Below are 18,502 nucleotides of genomic sequence, written 5' to 3' on the forward strand. Positions count from 1 at the left end.
AACAAGGTTCTAACACTGATAAAACCATTTCACTACCTACCTAAGCACTAACCAGAAGAAATAAATCACAAAGTGGCCAACAATAAAGTCTTTGCCAGTGTGCTGGCTCCACAGCTATAAAGAGAAGATGGAACTGGAAGAAAATTGTAACTTTTCCAATTGTCATTATTGTGAGCAAGGACATCGAAGGTAATGCAGAGCAGAAAGGGAACCTCACACACTGGAAGTGGGATATACATAGATCATCACCCAAACATCAAGCAACATTTCATAGCTCAAATTCTACTCCCAGCAAAGCAAAGTGCAAGTGGAAACATTTCTCTTGGGTTTATTGGCACTACATCAGATCTACACATGCGTAGCTGACCAAAGCTCAGCTCTGAATATATAAGGTCAGCCTGTGAGGTATTTATGCACATAATTGATGGATGTACCTATTACAGTAGCTCAATCAGTGGGCCAGAGTATATCAATATGAAATTGCCTAAACTAACATCATTGTACCTGAATGGGATGGGGAACACAATGTGTCGGTATAAGGGACTTTTACATCAATATAATGTTAGAGCTCTCCAAGAAAAATATTTGATCCAAAAAGAAAATAAATCTCCCAAAACAAACAAAACCCTCCTTGTGCTCAACTGAAATAGTGACAACCGGAAAAACTGTCAGATCTTAGTGATTAGCTTTGTCTGTATTTCTCTTCCTCCTAGATTTTCTACCCTCACACAGAACTGTGCCGTTTTGTTAAAGGATATAAAATACAACTGTGGTTACTTAATTTTTGAAGGCATACAAAAGAAATGAAAGAACAAGGAAATGAAAGGTTAAATCACTAGCTGGATTAAAGCAAGCTGTGGTCCCCATGTTGTCCTGAGCACAGACACAGATCCTCAGTATTTCAGAAAGAAGGAAATTAGCTTCTGACCTTGCACATGAAATAGCCTGGGTATCTAGTCATTACAAAAAGAAGCTTATGATCCTCACTTTGATCTGAACTGATGTGGAAACTTGGCCTGTCTTGGATTAAGTTGAACATAGAAATTCAACGAGGGAGGCTTCCTTCTGTCTTTTATGCATCCATTTTAAATCTCATTTATAAAGCAGTGCCCTTAATCTTCTTGTAAACTTGTTTTTAACTGTCAGACTTGAGTAGCTATCGAGCAAAATGATACACATTTCAAACAACTGCCTAACTGGGTATTTACTCTAGAGACATGACTGCATTAAAATAAGGTATTCCATCTCCACAGGCAAATATTTTTCAATTTATATCATTTAATAAATGATTTTTAAAGACAATTTAAATATTCCTCAACTACTACTCGTGAGTAGCCACCAAGATTGCAACAAATATTGGCAAAGAAATGCCAAGTAAGACTGTCTCCTTCAGTGCCTCAGCAGTGCCCTTGTTTTGCATTTTTACAGCAGTAGCTAATAGCTTACTTGCTAGTTCCTCCTTTGTGTCATACACCTGACTGTCTTTTGTCACTTCTGTGACAGCCACTCTGTTATTTAAGCTTGTCTTTCCCTTGTATCTAATATAAGCACAAGCTTACCTGCAAAACTGAAGCTGGGCTTTCTCACTTTTACTCAAGCAAAAGTTCTGCAAACTGCAGTGAGAGGAGTAAGCTCTGTTTGCTAACTTTCCTGGTGTAAAAGCCCTCAGCAAAAGGAAGAAACATGCAATCGTCAGTGGAAACATCTCACCCAAGATCTGCTGCTGGCCACAAGCAGAGGCAATACCTCTCACAGACTGTGAAGGGGGCTGGGGACAGCACAGAGACTTTACAGGACCCTTGAGAGGAGTCGCATAGGAGCTCTTCATACTTGTCAGCCAGACAACACAACACCGTCAGTTCTTCAAAAAAGCTCTACTCAAGACAGCAAAATAAGTGGTCTTATATTCAACAAAGTCAGCATCCAGGATCTTCCAGAGAGGCAGGATATTCAATGCAAGGCAAGTTCATTAGTTGTTTCAGCTCCATGCTTTTCACCCTCTCTCAGATTCTCCAGTCTACATATCAGCTGCTCTGTCCTGTTGGTCACTAACTTGTCTGGTAGCACCAGATCCTTAAGACTTGTGTGACTTTTTTTTTTTCACTGCAGAGTTAACTTCAGTTAACATATGTGCTGTTGATAACTCAGGTCCCATTTATGAAAAAATACCCATCAAAAAACCAGCAACTCTCATCCAAGAATAGTTACTCTTTTAACTGGAGCTAGCCAGCCCATCAGTGGAAGTCAGCTCAGGAAGCACACCACATCAGCTACTAACACAGCTGCTCTTTATTGGTGTAGTGCTAATTCACAGGGTAGCTTTCCTCATTCAAGCCACATTAACTTGAGGGGCATTAGCTTGAGTGTATGCAATTTAAACTAACTCTTTAGTGAGGACAAGTTCTGTGAAGTAGCTTTTACCATAACCTCATAACCTTTCCGCCGGTAGTTCCTTATCAAGAATTCATTTTAAAAGAAGAGCTTTTTTTCCCCCCACTCTTAATGTGGTGTTACACAGGGCAAAGCAACCAGCTATCTGCCAGGTATTTCAGCATGCTGGACTAGCTGCTCTCACCTAGGACAGAATAGAGCCACAACAAAGTAATTTTTATTTCACTTGTTGTTTTTTTGTGCTTTGACCTCCAGGTTTTGTCATTTTTACCAGAAGGACCTATTACTTTGAGTGCCTTTCACTAGCCAATATAAATCCTTGGCAGCCAGTCCCCTCAGCCTGACTGAAGCAATCAATCTGCCAGAAAATCACAACAGTGTCATGTGCTATGAATATTTTATATTTTACTTACTCAAATTGCCCATTTCATGCCCACGCACTAAGGACACACTGGTCACACCTGTTAGGCTATTTTGTCCTCCATGAGACTGAAAATCAGCTCAAAACCCAGAATATTCTAATATCTCATAATTTTGTTAAAGGAAGATAAACTGGGACTAGGAAACAGATGAATTGACAAACTTCTCCAGACCACAGAACTATCAAAATACTTTCAAGACACCGGACTTCTTTTCACCCCACACAGATATCTGTCAGGCACTTTGTGAACGCAGTCTGGGTCTGGAGCCATGCAGTGCCCATCTCAGTCAGTTTGCGCAGGGGTTTCTGTGGTACGTGCTGATGTGGCAGGCTGACAATTAACCTCTGCTTTAACATGGGATGCCCTTAGGTTCAAAGTCAAGCTCCTGTGAAGCAAAACACTAACTATAACAAAAATTTACTTTAGCAGCTTCTTTTAGGGTTTTTGCATCACAGACCTGATTTGAATACCAGCTTCTGGAACACCAGACAACCCCAATAGACTATTGAAAATGTAAACGTGAAGATCATCCTGTGTTGGATTTTCCTGCATTCAAGCTGTCTGAAGAAATACCTGTGCTATATCACAGATTCAACCCTGTTCCATGCAGCTGGCAAAGTTATGTCCTTTCCTCTTTCTGGTGAGGCTAAGACTGATGCTGCATACAGGACTTAGAGTGCAAAACGTGTATTGAGCACTGATGTAGCAGTAAAGATTCTCAAGAAACCTTCAAAAAATTCTACTACAGTAGGATATCCCCCCAAATGCAAGCACAAATACAGCGTTTAGGCACATTAGGGACAAGACCAATGCTCAGGGAAGAGATCATAAAACATCTTGTCTACCATACCAAGGAAATGAACTTGGTTCTGGTCCTCTTTTCCCAAGACAAGATATATAGAACTGGAATAACGTATATGGCTTTGAATCAGCACTGCTTCTGGGTTTTACTGCTTAAAGGCAAGCATGCCTTCACAAGTACACTCAGGTTATTCCACAGTTCCAGCAAGAGATACATGACATCTGCAGCACGTATTGCTGTGGCAATGTGTCCTGGTTTTAGCTGGGAGAGAGTTAATTTCCTTCACTGCAGCTGGCATAGTGCTGTGCTTTGGGCTTAGTAGGAAAAGTGTTGATAACACACTGATGTTTTGGTTGTTGCTGGGTAGTGCTTGTACTAGTCAAGGACTTTTCCAGCTTCCCAAGCTCTGCCGGGTGCACAAGAAGCCGGGAGGGGAGGGGGCACAGCTGAGAGAGCGGATTCAAACTGGCCAAAGGGATATTCCATGTCATGTAACGCCATGCCCAGTATGTTACCTGGGAGGGGCTGGCCGGGGGAGGGAGGCAGCAATCGCGGCTCAGGGACTGGCAGCATCGGTCAGTGGGTGGTGAGCGGTTGTACCGTTTGTGTTTCTTTTTTTCCCCCTTTTTTTCCTTTTCCATTTTATTATATTATCATTATTGTTATTATTATCATAGTAATTATTATTATAATTACTATTTTATTGTAATTATGAAACTGTTCTTATGTCCACCCCCAAGGTTTTTTTTTTGTGCTTTTGCTCTTCCGATTCTCTCCCCTGTCCCACAGGGGTTGGGGGAGCGAGCGAGCGGCTGCGTGGTGTTTAGTTGCTGACTGAGGCTGAACCATGACACAATGCAGCAGGTGATTAGAGATTGAGATTAACCCATTTTTCAGTGCAGGTCGTGCTGGTATTCCACAGGCTGTGATAAGAGCTGCTGTGTAGAGGCCAGGTTTGGATGTACAGCAGTGCTCTAAGCACTAAAAGCAGTTAGGAACCCTGTTACAAACTTTTGGAATGTGGTGTTATGGTGAAATAAGATTATCGCCAGCAGATTCAGAACAGACATGATAGTCTTCTGCCAGAAACAGAAAACAATGACTGTGGTAGCCTTTGTGTCCAAGAACAGGCAGTTCTCAGCTGTCCTGCATATTGACATTCGGCAGGAATCCCTAAAAATGAATGTTTGCTAATTGATTCCATACAGGCCTAATCATATTTAGCACAGAAAGTGGTTTACCAGATTTGTCAGCATATTACTTCATAAGCTATCTGTCTCTCATATCCTTTCACCTCACTTTCTGTTGGGATTCACCACTAAATATTAGAAAAAGGAGAACTGAGTAAAGAAGCCATCACAGCTGGATAAATGCCATGAAGCTGTCAATAGAGAAGTAGCCTGAAGTAGGAATGTCATGTATTAGACTAGTCTATTACATGTTCCAGAAAATGGTGGTTTATGCATTTCCTGGATTTCCCGTAAAGATTTTGCTTTGGGAATGTATAGAAATTACAGGTCAGGCTGTTCTTCAGCAATGCAATACTTGGCAAATATAGCCTTTTAAAACAACTTAAAAAATGCATACGCGTGCGGAGTGGTGATTTTGGTTTTGTTAGGTTCCTTCTTCAAAAACTCTTCTATTATAATTTTTTAAAAAGTACAAAACATATATTGTTCTGGATAATCTATAAATAACAAATGATTCTTAATAACCAATTTCAGTGCTCTATCATTACTTTATTGACACTTAATATAATGTAATACCTCCTCACTATATTTCACATATTTTAGAGGGGAAAAATGGGCATCTTGAAAAGTATTGCTGGGTAAAGTCTAAAAAGTATTTTCAGTTCCTTTGTATTCTTCCAAATTTTTATGCATAATAGAGTCACAACTGCATGTCTTGAAGAAGTAGGACGCAAAATAATTGCACCAAGCACGGAGAGCTTACACGTACAATTTCCGTATTCAGAGACTGGGCAAGGACTTTTTTCCCCCACCTTGCCATGAAAACTTCTGTTAATTCTTTAGTTTTCCCCATTCTTTCAGGCACCATCAATTTCCTTTAGATTTTGATCACTGGAAGATTCTAAAGTATTTGTGTATCTGTATGTCCACTTCCTTTGCTGGTATTTTTAGTGATGCATTTATTCCATTCATTTTAATAATTAATACCAGAAACAATAACTTCAGTATGACTACCTCTGATAACTTGGTTGTCTGAATTTGTCTGAAAATCTGGTCTCCTCAAAAGCTATTCTGATGGCGTAAGGGAAAATGCAGTAGTAAATATGCTTACCACATTCAAATTCTTGATGAAAATACAGTTGCATATAGTGTTTTGCATTTTGTGCTGATTCTTCTGCTGGTGAATGACTTCTGATATGTAATGCGGTAATACAACAAGGATATTTCTTGGATATGTAAGTTACAGTCAGCTTTTTAAAAACAGAGATGCAATCAGGAAGTCCTCTACTTGCTTCCCCGATGATAAGGATCTTTGTAGGTATACATAAAGCAAAAATACGATACTTTTCTGAAATCAATTCATTATCATGCTTTAGCAGCTGTTGAAATGATTTGAAAAGTTTAGGGCAAACCTGAACTGGCATACCCAGAATGATTTGTAGACTACAGTTATATGTCTATCCCATGTTCCCAACTGTACTGAAATAAATTTAAGACTGTTTAAGCATATTTGCCTTAAAGTGATGTGAAAACCCTTGGTCACATCTAGAAAATAGGTCATACTTTTTTTCTAGGAAAATCTTTTATATGTTTTTTCTTTTCAGGAGGAAGAAGCCTTTGTATTACAGGACCAGGGCAAAGCTTTGTAGCTTGTTCTTCCTTTCAAAAGCCAAATACAACAATGGGAAGCCCAGTGATGGTTTCGCCTCTGTGGAGGAAGCTGTAAGCCACATAAGCATTACATGACTGCATGCATAGTAGTCTGCTGAGATAACAATAGGAGGAGCCTGTGTCAGTCAAAATCTATGACAAAAGCTGCTACTGACAGGAACTGTTCAGGTAACTTAATTGCCCCATCTCTTCACCTGGAAATGCTGGATGTGGATAAGCTGTGATGTCTCCAGATGCACATGAGAAATGAACATTATTGTAGGACCTTGACTATCCAGACAAACTCGTAGGCTATCTATGCAGAGAAAGTAAGTATCTCCATCCAGCACAAGCCTGCATGAAGTCATCCTTCCACTATTTTTCAAGTTTTCCTTAGTAGCAATACCTGAAAAATGCCAAGCAATTTCACTACCAGTTAAATCTTTTCAGCAGCAGTACTGCACACATTTCCTTGTGCAGCACATCCAGCCCTAGGGTCTGTGTCCTGGCAAAAATTTATGTAAAAATGGTTTGTTATGTGCACCATCAGCTGAAGAATCAGCAGTGGTGGTACTGTGGAGGGTACTGCCTGCTTTCTTGTAAATAAAGTTAGAACTTCCTCAGTTCAAGGAACTTGCATTAGAGCTCACAAAGTAAACAAAAGTGTTGAAGCTGCTACCTTAATGACAATGTCTATAGTTACCAGATGATCTACATATATGAGAGACCACTGATGTACGATTTTAAAGTGTGCCCATTGGGGACTTCTGCCTACTAACAACATGAATGACTGTGTATTTCTAGTTATTTTATTAAAATACTAGGCTTCTACACATGGGACATGTCTGATAAAAGAAAGATTTTGCTTTTGAGATATGCTTTATATTTATTAAAATACTTCTTTATCATCCTGTTGTTCTTTCACAAACAAACCCATGAGTTACAGTTTCAGATCAATTTTCTTTCAAGTCAATTTCATGGTAAGCAACTGTGCCATTTTTGCCCTGATTTTGTCCTGAATAGGCAAATGAGCCTCATTGTCACAAGACCATTTCTGTGCATATGGCAAGTGGATAGATTTACAGTGACTGACCTGTCTCCTGTCTCTAATTCAAAAGCAAGCAATGTACTAACAGCAACAGTGGATAGTTAGAGAATGAAAGGCAGGCGAACAGGGTATTGGCATCTAATTGAAGCCAGCTAATACAATATAAAACAGTCTCAGTTTTAAAGACTTAAATGGTTACCCTACCCTTAATATGGACACTTTTCAGGAGTCAGTGGGGAAAAAAAAACCAAAAACCAGTAAATAAAGCAGATGCCAGGAAGAATAAACTAATACTATTTAATGTTGGTATACAGGACCTGAGCTGCTATAAATGGCAGTAAATTACATGCAGTGTTTGACAGTCAGTACTGCACATCAAATGAAGAGATGGCAGCTATCATTCAGATTAGACAGCGTCTGCTGCGGGCACTGAGCACCTGAAAGGGAACCTGAAACTGGGGACGTGGGATATTATGCTGATGAACATGAAATACAAAGGCTGAGCCAACCTTGGGTTTCCAGGGCTGTTACTTCTTCCCACTGGCTCTGAACACTGGGCAGTGTTCAATGGTATGGAAAGTTAAATGCTCAAGGACAGCAACTCCCTCACCTATGATTAAAAAAACAGAGTACTTTCTGCCTCTGACAGCTGATTTCAGACTGAAGGCTATATATTGTCCCCTTGAAGCAGTACGTCCTTGAATAAGATTTGAAACTTGATTTCGTGTTTGTTTAAGTGGAAGCAGTGGACCACAAACACATCTGTCCTTTCCTTCAGCATAGGAATGGGAAAACCTTCATTAATCAAATACAGTGAATGTTAAACACTGACTCTATTAACTCAGAGTAAATAAGCTACATGATTACATTCATCTTCGAGGTCAAGCCCAAGGGGATTTGTCAGAGACCACTTCATAACAGACTATACTTCTGCCCTGCCACACCCTTTCCCCTCTCTAAATAAAGCATAGAAAGAGATGGGCGCAGGCCGTGTGGTGTCCACACTCTACATCTGTCATTGCAGTACAAAGATGAGAGCAATAACTCTGGACATTTTCAGGTAAGTGGACCGGATTTTTTTAATAACAGCAAAGCTGCCCGTGAGGATGAATAAAGATTATTTATCTGTAAGAATCTGCAAGGAGAAACTTTTTTTCCTCTCCTGGCCTGGTCTATGCCGAAAGCAAAATGGTAGGGAAGATGCCCAAGACTCACCTTTGCTGAGGCATCTGCATGGCGGGCTGTGCAGGAGACCATGAGATAACTCAGTACCCCTCCCCACTGCCACCTGCAAGAAGGGTGGGAGGAAGGGCTGAGCAACCTAACAGGCCAAAGAAGAACTAAGGCATCAAATCTATGAGTAATTTGTCTGATTTTGGTGAACTACCTTTGCAATATTCTCCTAGTTGAAGGCTTGGGAGAGTAGCAGAATTTATCCTTGTATGAATAAATAATTTATTCCACACGTATGTAATGTATCCACACATGTTTACAGAAAATGAAATACAAGACCATGGTAAAAACAACTGTAAGTTTCCCAAAACATGATTACATGCCAATATAAAATCCTTTAATACATTTGCAAGCAAGCTCATATGAAATGAAACGCATATTCACAAATGCAATAAGTGCATATCTTACATTTAATTAGCACAGCAGAATTTCCGCACTCTGATAATTTATCTGTGAAAATTACATTACAGATTTTGCAGCTGATATGAAGACATTACAGTAAAAAACACCTAGTAAAAAATATGAACTAATTATATAATGAGCCTTGAGAAATCAAGTTCTCACTTGGTACGTCACTGGTGGTATATCAGCTATCTACAGCAGTGGTACCCAAGAGCACTAATCTGCTCTATAAACATTGGTGATTAAACTTAATAACTAGCTCTTAATTCTGCTGAACTGACTATCCAGGATTAGGTGTCTGCAGATGCCTCCAGTGCTTGGAATGATTCATCTATGTCAAACCAAGACAGGCAGCTCCCTACAGCACATATTTGTGTTTTAAAAACAAACCTTGAACTATCCACACTGTAAATCTTCCTTGCTCCTTCTTAGGTTATACTATACATATCTTTTAATGCTCTATCCTTTGCCCCAGCATATACCACCATATGACCCATAAATTATTTTCTATTACTCAGATGGAAATCAGGGGAGTCTCTTCCCACATGAACGTCCTGCGCACTGAAGATCTCAAGGGCTATCCCTGCCTCAGCCAGTTATGTGCACCAGCAGGAGTGGCTCCATGGAGCAAAACACCTGTAACTTGAGATCCCACATGTGCATTATTACCATTTTGCAGCTAATCAATTAAAACTAGCCCTGATCTGTCTCCACTGACTGAATGCTTGCTTACAATTGGAACATACTATGCACAGCACACCTCTAGAGTGAATCCTCCAGCTTGGTTTCCTCCCAAAGGAAAGCAGCTCAGCTGTTCTGAGATAGCTCCACATTGCAAACCAAAGCACAGTGTGTAGCGACACTTGGGAGACTTGCATCAAAAGTACTCTCCTGATGCAAACTAAAAAGCTAATGTAGACATAACCCATTTGACCAAATCACGCTTGTGCCAAAGGGCGAAATTCTCTTTCCTCCATCTCACCTTTAAGGAAAAGTACTTCAGTACTTACACTTCAGTAGTAAAAGGAAGACTAGGGAAACTGTAGGCCTGCTGATGAACAAGGTGGAGGCCCTGATGATGCAGAATGCAGAGTTACTGAATGCCTTCTTTGCTTCAATCTTTACTGCTAAGCCCCCAGAGGTGAGAGACAAAATCTGGAGAGAGGAAGACTTCCCCTTCATTGAGGAGGATTGGCTTAGAGATCACCTAGGTAAACTGGATCCTCCAAAAACCATGGGCCCTGAAGGGGATGCATCCACAAGTGCTGAAGGAGCTGACAGATGTTCTTGCCAAGCCACTCTCCATTGCCTTTGAAAGGTCAAGGAGAACACGAGAGGTATCTGAGTGGACTGGAGGAAAGCAAATGTTACTCCAGTCCTCAAAGAGGACAAGAAGGAGGAACCAGGCAACTATAGGCCAGTCAGCCTCACCTCCGTCCCTGGAAAGATGATGGAATACCTGGAACACTCTGGAGGTTGTGTCCAGGCATGTAGAGGAAAAGCAGTTTATCAGAAGTAGTCAACATGGATTGACAAAGGGTAGATCATGCTTCACCAACCATAGAAGGCTTGACCATGCCTTCGATGATGGCATGATTGTCTGGTAGACAAAGGGAAAGCAGTGGATGTTGTCTACCTCAACTTCAGCAAAGCTATGGATTCCTTCTGTAAATCTTCTGCAAAATTATATTATACTACTTCAATGGGAAGCTGCTTCTTCCGTAAACCCTTGTTAAAAAGTGATATGTTTTTGCTGAGTGGCCTTTTCAGATTTAGCTGTCCAAACAGACATAAAAACCTATACTAATCAAGATGACACAAGATAAGGTTTCTAAAAATGTATATTCTCCTTAACTGTTCACTTGATATATATGCTTAATGGTAAAAAGGATTTGTTATAACAGTCAGAACTAGTTTGCAGGTCAAGGTCAAGCAAATTTACAACAGATCTCTGCATATGCTTTTGTCTCCTTACACTAATCACAATCCAGTTTACACCGGACCAAACCCTGGAGGTATACTAGAAGCACCAGCAGATCACACCAGATTCTTGGGCCTGTCAAGTAGACACACTTCATAGTTGCAGTTAGCTTATAGTCAGTGTGAAAAATATTAAGTGCTCTTTGCTCTTTGTGCTTTTGTGTGTATGTGTTTTAGTATGATTTACTAGTCTTTTAAAACCAGCAATTATTTTTTAAATGATTCATACAACTGTCCACAGCTACAAAATTAAGGTCTTCTCTGTAGGAGAACAAGGAAAATTACGAAAAATCAATTAAAAATGTGAAGTCCCTTGATGTAAGTAGCATATGAAGACTGTCTTGCAAGAGGTAAAGCAGCTTGTGACCAATTTTTTGTGGATTAAGCTGTACAGACTACAGCTTCTGAATGAAATTGTATATGAATTTAAAGTGTTTTAAGTTACTTAAAATGACTGCTGTAAATAATTCATACAGTATGGGGATGGAAAGGACTCAGTGCTCTTATTTACCTTATATCACTGTTCCTAAATATAATGTGCTTATTATTCGCTCTCTAAATTGCCTTTAAAGAAAATGTGTGTGCAAAAATAAACTATCCCGATACATGAGAAGGAAGGCAAATCTATAAAAGACAGCAACACCACACCACCACCACAGAACTCTGGTTCTCATTTAGTCCTGATCCTCTAGGAAGACCTAGGATACAGCTCCAAGCGACAAGCCTGCAAAATACCTGGGAAAAAGTATACCTCTACAAGGAGCACGTTATGCTTTACAGCACAGTACAAATTTTCTCTTATACACATCTTGTTAATGCATGCTGTTCTGTAAGAAACACCTGCTTCTCTGTCCCTTCTGGAAAGTATAACCACCATCACTTCACCCTTCTACTTCACAGGTGCCAGCTATTTTTTTCTTTCAAATTATCTTATTAGACAGTACAGTTAAGCTAAATTCATAGAAATTGTTCCTAGTCTGCATTAGTTGCTATTGCATCTGTTTCAAACCTAGAAAGAAGAGTTTTTCTTCAAGTTTTTCTGTCTGTATTTTGTCGGTCAGATGAGAGATGATTACTTTCCCCTTTGCTCATCTTGCTTCCCTTGCAATTGTAAAGGCCGTTTCCCAGACCTGTAGCTGCTCCAGCCTTTAGCTGCTTCCTGAGCATTCACATAATTATGGATTTCCATCTATAGCTGCTTGCCAGTAATAGACCCACAAATATAGCAATAAAAGAGAACCATAAGACACTGAATGGAAAACTTACAGCAGAAGTAAATTAGGCAAAATTCAGAGGTCAACCTATCTCATTAATTTCAACCTACATGTGTATGCATTTACCTATCCATCCATCCATCCATCCATCCATCCATCCATCCATCCATCCATCCATCCATCCATCCTTCACCATCTTCAATACCCCCTTTACATTCAGACCCTAAATCACGTGTGTAGTTCTTAAGGAGATTTACTAAGTGCATGCCTGAAGGTTGGGAAGGCAGAGTTACAGTAATATGTTGTCTTTGAATTTTGTCTCTTCTGCTGATACTGATAATAAATAGAATTACGTAAAATTTGATGCCCAGGAGTCATGAACTGAAGGGGACAAGCCTGTAACAGGTACTTCTAAGACAGTGCTATCAAATTTTGACATAAAAAAGAAAAAGTCTGAAGTAAGGTTAATAAGAATACATGCTCCATTACGTTTTCCCAGTAATTCTTGAAGAAAATACCGCCTTTGAGACTCTTCCAAGAACTGAGAAGACTAATGATATATTTGATCTTAAGTTTATTACTCTCTCTGGATATTTTCTTTCTGTCTCCTTTCACATTTATTAATGCTGTGTTAGTCAAACTCTTCTGGTTATTGCTGCCTGTGATACTTCTTCTGGGGTGAAATTAATCTTTTAAAATGTGCTTTATTATTTTGAAGTGTTTTCTTCCTCCCATTCTTCTTTCCACTTTCTCAGTAAAATTAGGAGTTCTTTGGGAACTTCTGTATCTAAAACTTTCTTTAGACATAGAATCATAGAATGGTTTGGCTTGGAAGGGATCTTTAGAGGTCATCTAGTCTAGTGAGCAGGGACAACTTTAACTAGATCAGGTTGCTCAGAGCCCTGTCCAGCCTGACCTTGAATGTTTCCAGGGATGGGGCCTCCACAATCTCTCTCGGTAACCTGTTCCAGCGCCTCACCACCCTCATTGTAAAAAATGTTTCCTTATATCCAGTCTAAATCTACCCTCCTTTAGTTTAAAACCTTTACCTGTGTCCTGTCAAAACAGGCCTTGCTAAAGAGATTGTCCCCATCCTTCCTATAGTCCCCTTTTAAATACTGAAAGGACATGTCTGCTATGGTCTTTAAAAACAGTTTAGGTTCCTATTCTAGAAGACGACAGGGAAGAAAATGAAACTGGGGTGCAGTCAGTGTAGCCTCACCATTGTTCAAAGTATTAGGTCATCAGTATGATCTGTAGTGTAACTCATTCTTAAAGTACTTTTGAGACTGCTCATTCTGTTTTATAAAATAGAGGGATGTGTATGGAAGCTAGCTTTATGTTATGTGGCCAACATTTATAGAAAAATCGCAGACTCTGCCAAGCTGTAATTCATTGGCCAGTGCTGCGGATTGCCATAATCCAGATCTCAAAACAGGTTCTACGGCAACACATAAGCATGCATTTCAGAAATACAGCAATAACTTTCTGAACTTTACCTTATTCTTTTATTTCAGCCCAATAAATCCAAAAGAGAATGTTAAACGAGAAGAAGAAAACCAAGATGGGAGTGTGTTACCTAGCTAAAATTTTTTTCTCTGAATGCAATTTCTCTGTAGACTCTGTCTTCAGCTTGAGTGCTTGTGTTATTTTCAGAAATTATTATTTGTTAATGAGAAAAAGCCAAAGCACTGCAGTCATGAAATGGGAGATCCCACCGCGGGAGGTGTTTATAAACAAAAAGGCCATTCTTGCACTAAAGGCTTTATGATTGTTCCCATTATTCTAATTCACTGAACAGTTAAACTTTACTATGCTGCTGGTTTCATAAAGCTTCTGACTCACCACTGTTCTCCTTAAGTCTTGGCAATCATTTAAAGAGTAAAGTTTGACCCTTAGCCACATGTGGGAAAATAAAGACCTGCACTGGAGTGTCTGAGAATATTGTGTTACCAGAATTTCAGAGACATGATCAGTGAGGGCTCAGCAGAAAGAAGCAGCAAGCACTGCTAGAACTGCCTACAAAGGGAAATCCAAGGACAGATGAGAAACCAAGAAATTAGGTGGTCAAGAACAGGACTGAAAATAATACAGAGCGGAAGCAGCCATGCAGCTATGTGACTGATCTGAGGAAGTGGAAAAGCAAATGATGGAAAAGCAGGTGCAGCATAGCATGGTCAGTGCTGAGAGGGGTCCCAATCCAATGGAGGTAAGTGCAGACCATCTCAAAATATGCAGGGATCTTGGTGACAATGAGACTATCCTGAAAAGAGGTATCAGATTCCTGAACTATCCATAAGTTTGGAACAGGGAAAGAGTGTAAGGGGACTCATGATATTCCAAATCAATTTTGTCCATAGCTCTAGTGGACTTGAGTAGCGTCAACCTGTCCCACCATGCCCTCCAAAGTAACTACCACGACATTAAAGAATGGAACAGAGGCCTTTGAAATTCTCATTCTTTCACAAAAAAACCTGTCTGTCTGATGTAACGTACCAAGAAGTATCTCATTACAGTCAAGGCAAATCTGAATCCTGAGCTTGACAGAACTAAAATGAGCTATTCAGCCCCATTATCAGTGTGTCATCTCCAGAGCGTGGCATAGGATTTTAAAAGGGTGAACAGTTCTGCCTCTGAGAAACTTATGGAAAAGTAGTCAGAGCCTTTTGTTTCCTGAAATGGTATTTCCTGCTTATCATTTCCACTGTGATAGTACCTCAGAGTGTTACTTTCCTGTAATAAAGATTGGCAAGTTGTATGCTACTGATTCTGCCAAGAGACAAGAACACACCTGAAGTAAGTGCCAAGTCTGAAAATCTTTTATGCTTACTTCCCCCGCCCAAACCCCCAAAGTAATAGGTGCTATGACAACTATCGATAGTAGGATGACATGTAACAAGTCCTTTCTCTCCAGTATCCTTCTGTCAGAAAACTGATCTCCTCAATCTTTTATTAATACTTGATGTTAGCTTTAACAGCATAAAATATACGCTAGTAAACCAAAGGAGTATTTATAGTAGTGACTATACATGATGAAATTAATTTAGTAGCAAGGACACCAAAACAGAATGTGCTATGAACTGAAGATTTAGAACTGTATATACAGGATTTTGTAAGACAGCAAAGTTCTTCACTGTGTAAGTTAGCCTTAATATTCATTTCAAATCCATTTCACACCTACATTTTCAGAGCCCTAGCAAGAGTTTATCTTCTACTTATAATTTTATTTACATAGCAAACATGTGCTGAAGATTACTGAAAAAGTTTCTTGCATTGATAGCCTTAGTGGAAATAATATCCAGGTAGCAAACCAGAATTTTACAGTGCAGGCTCACACAGATTATAGAATTTCTTTTAATGTACTTACCAAAGTAAAGCTTGATAATACTCCCCTGCCAGAATAAAACTTCATCATGTGAAAGCTGCCCACGTAGCTGAAGGGATGGAAATCTCTCATACTAGTTAAATAATATATGCAGCTTCATGTAGAACAATAAAGTGACTATCATCAGAATTTCATATCGACAATGGAGAATAAAGAAGCAATGGGCCCCATTTATTCCTGGTAAGATTTTAGTACTTACAATAAGGTTATACCTTGAAGTATAGTTTGGAGGCTTGGGCATGTCGGATTTATGCTGACTTGTCCTTTTCAGACTATCTGGGCTTTGATTTGATAACCCATTGTAATTTCATGTACTCAAAAGGGCTGCCTAATAGGTCCTGAGGTCCAGTGGTTTGGAAAGTTTAAAGTAACATCAGGGACTGTTAAGTCAGAGGGACCTCTGTATTTGGTTTGGTGTTACATAACACTGTTAGCACTATGTGTTGGATCAGGTAGTTCGTCTTAAGTTTATTCACATACAACTTTCACAAAAGTTGAGTGGAGAGACTCACCACAGAAAGAGGCTTAATCTCTGAATAAAATACTTTGTGGAAAAAAAACCCACAACACCCTCCTAACTTATTAAGCTAAGTGCTGTACACAGAGTAACAAAATTATAATAAGACAACCCTCAGTGAACTAACCGGTGGGTGCCCACAAATATTGTTAGGTATTTCAGCTGGTACCTGACAGACTATCAGACATTTCTGACTTCAATAGAAATGCTGAAAAACCTGTGAAAGGAAGAATTTCCCACAGGAAAAGTTTGTCTTTCTTACTGAGTGGTGTTTTGAGCAGTTTTGGTTGGTTGTTTGGGTTTTTTTTTGCGGTATTGCCACATGCCACTCCAGCTTCATGGAGTGTCTATTGCCAAAGGCAGGAGTTCAGACAAAAAAAGTATGCCAAGGATAGTATCTGTAAGGATCAGGGACACTGGCAGAATTTTCTAATGGGGAAAAAGGAAGATAAACTTGATTTCCTGCATGGGGTGAAGATAAAATTAGGGATCTCTGCTTCCCAGGAAGTAATGAAGGAAGAACAATCATAGTATCTTGCATGCACATGGCAGGTGTCTAGCTGGCTGTAAAAGAACAGGATGTGCTGTAGCCAGGATTTGCAAGCACATTGGCACAGATTCCCTTACTGATTTTTCCACTAAACAGAGAAAATGTAAAGTGACATCACAAGTTTTTCTACAGCCTCTCTTATGTTAATGCTTTCATACTCCTCAGTCCTTCTCTCTAAACTCTTGCCATCATGTACTAACCCCATCTTGGTGGCAGATACTTTGGATATTCCAGGAGTACACACAGTGTTGAAATAAGGTGTCTTTAGGCAACAGCTGTGCTGCCCAGCTCCCTCTCTGAGTCTGATCGCAGCTGTAAATGCGTTCAAGTGGGGAAGGATGTCTTAGTTCAAGGTTTGGCTCCTCTCCATTTCTGATCTAATCTTTGGTATAGCTGTTCCTGTAGTTTCATGGTTTATTTTATCTTGTATTAATAAGCAAGTCAGTAACCATAAAAAGATATATAACAACAATGGAACCAGTAACATAAAACCCATCGTCATTTGGCTCCATGAAACTAAACAAAGCATGATCTGACAGTTATGAAAGAATCACAGTAAAAGACAGCGAAGTCCTGTATCATCAACCGAAACATATCTGAATAATTTTAGAATTATGTTACATCTTAGCAGGTGAGGGGCTATTACACAGATTTATTGGTTCACATTTACCCCTGGTATAACTCAGTTAAAATAAACGGTGGAACAAAAGGAATAACTTTGGTCTATTATGTAGTAAATGGTTTTTATAGCTTTGCTGAGTGAATAAATAATGATAGATAGGTTTTGTTGTCTACTACAGCACTTACTTTCTGCATTGTACTTTTATATTCATAGCGAATACATAGAATCTGTTTTAAGAGAAGCAATAATAAAAAGTCGTACACTAAATTATATAACCGGTGTGAAAATTAAAACAACACCAAACATACCCAAAAGGGATATAAACATTTAGTCGTGATCTTAAGAGCAGAAGAAACAAGTCTACCAGTGTTCCTAAATTGTAGATCTGATCTCCTGCAGTGTTCCGCCAGACTTATTCCATGGGATTAAAGTGCTGAAGCCCAAGATATTACATTCTCGGACATCCACCCTCATAGCAATTACTATCTCCACAGCAAGGACAGCAGAAACAACAACATGCAAAAAAAAGCAATGGCTCTCTGGACACTGAAGTTCACAAGTTCAGCGCATTAGTTTAAACTACTTCAGTCTGTTGGATTTATCTGCAGGGTTTAACCAGTCCTCAGCAGGATGCTGAGGAGAACAGCATTCTCTTCTGCGTCTCTACCACATACCTGCTGGTCTCTCATGGCTCAGTGTATGGACACTTGGAAACAGTAATGTCCTTATTGCTGTAGCTTAATCCACCACAGCCCATCCCTCTGAACCTTAAGATATCTGAAAACTTCCCCAGAGAAAGAATAAAGATTACTTTAGAACTCATTTATATTGCTTTTTCACACAGTGTGTACTGCTGTACTTTAATGGTCTCAGACATACTAAAAGCTTGAGCATCCAAATTTAGAGGGTCCATGGAGCTTAGACAAGGTGTGAGACACCCTGAAGCATCCCTTGGACAGTAACATTTTGCAGAGATTATGTAAGGAATCTTAGTACAGCTCTGCTTTCTTTACCAAGGAATAAATCTTGATCCCAAGAAACTAGTGGCAAAATTTTCTTTTACTGCAGGCCACTGGGCTCTCACTCCAATCCAACT

At 39.6% G+C, this 18,502-nt stretch overlaps 1 protein-coding gene across 2 annotated transcripts in view; it reads right to left on the reverse strand.

The window, feature by feature from the left end:
- LOC104050949 (poly(rC)-binding protein 3) overlaps positions 1–18,502 on the reverse strand; it is a 512,398-nt gene that overhangs the window by 210,526 nt on the left and 283,370 nt on the right. The window lies entirely within an intron of this gene.

The sequence above is a fragment of the Phalacrocorax carbo genome, chromosome 2 (genome assembly GCF_963921805.1).
Source record: "Phalacrocorax carbo chromosome 2, bPhaCar2.1, whole genome shotgun sequence".
NCBI classification, from domain to species: Eukaryota; Metazoa; Chordata; class Aves; order Suliformes; family Phalacrocoracidae; genus Phalacrocorax; species Phalacrocorax carbo.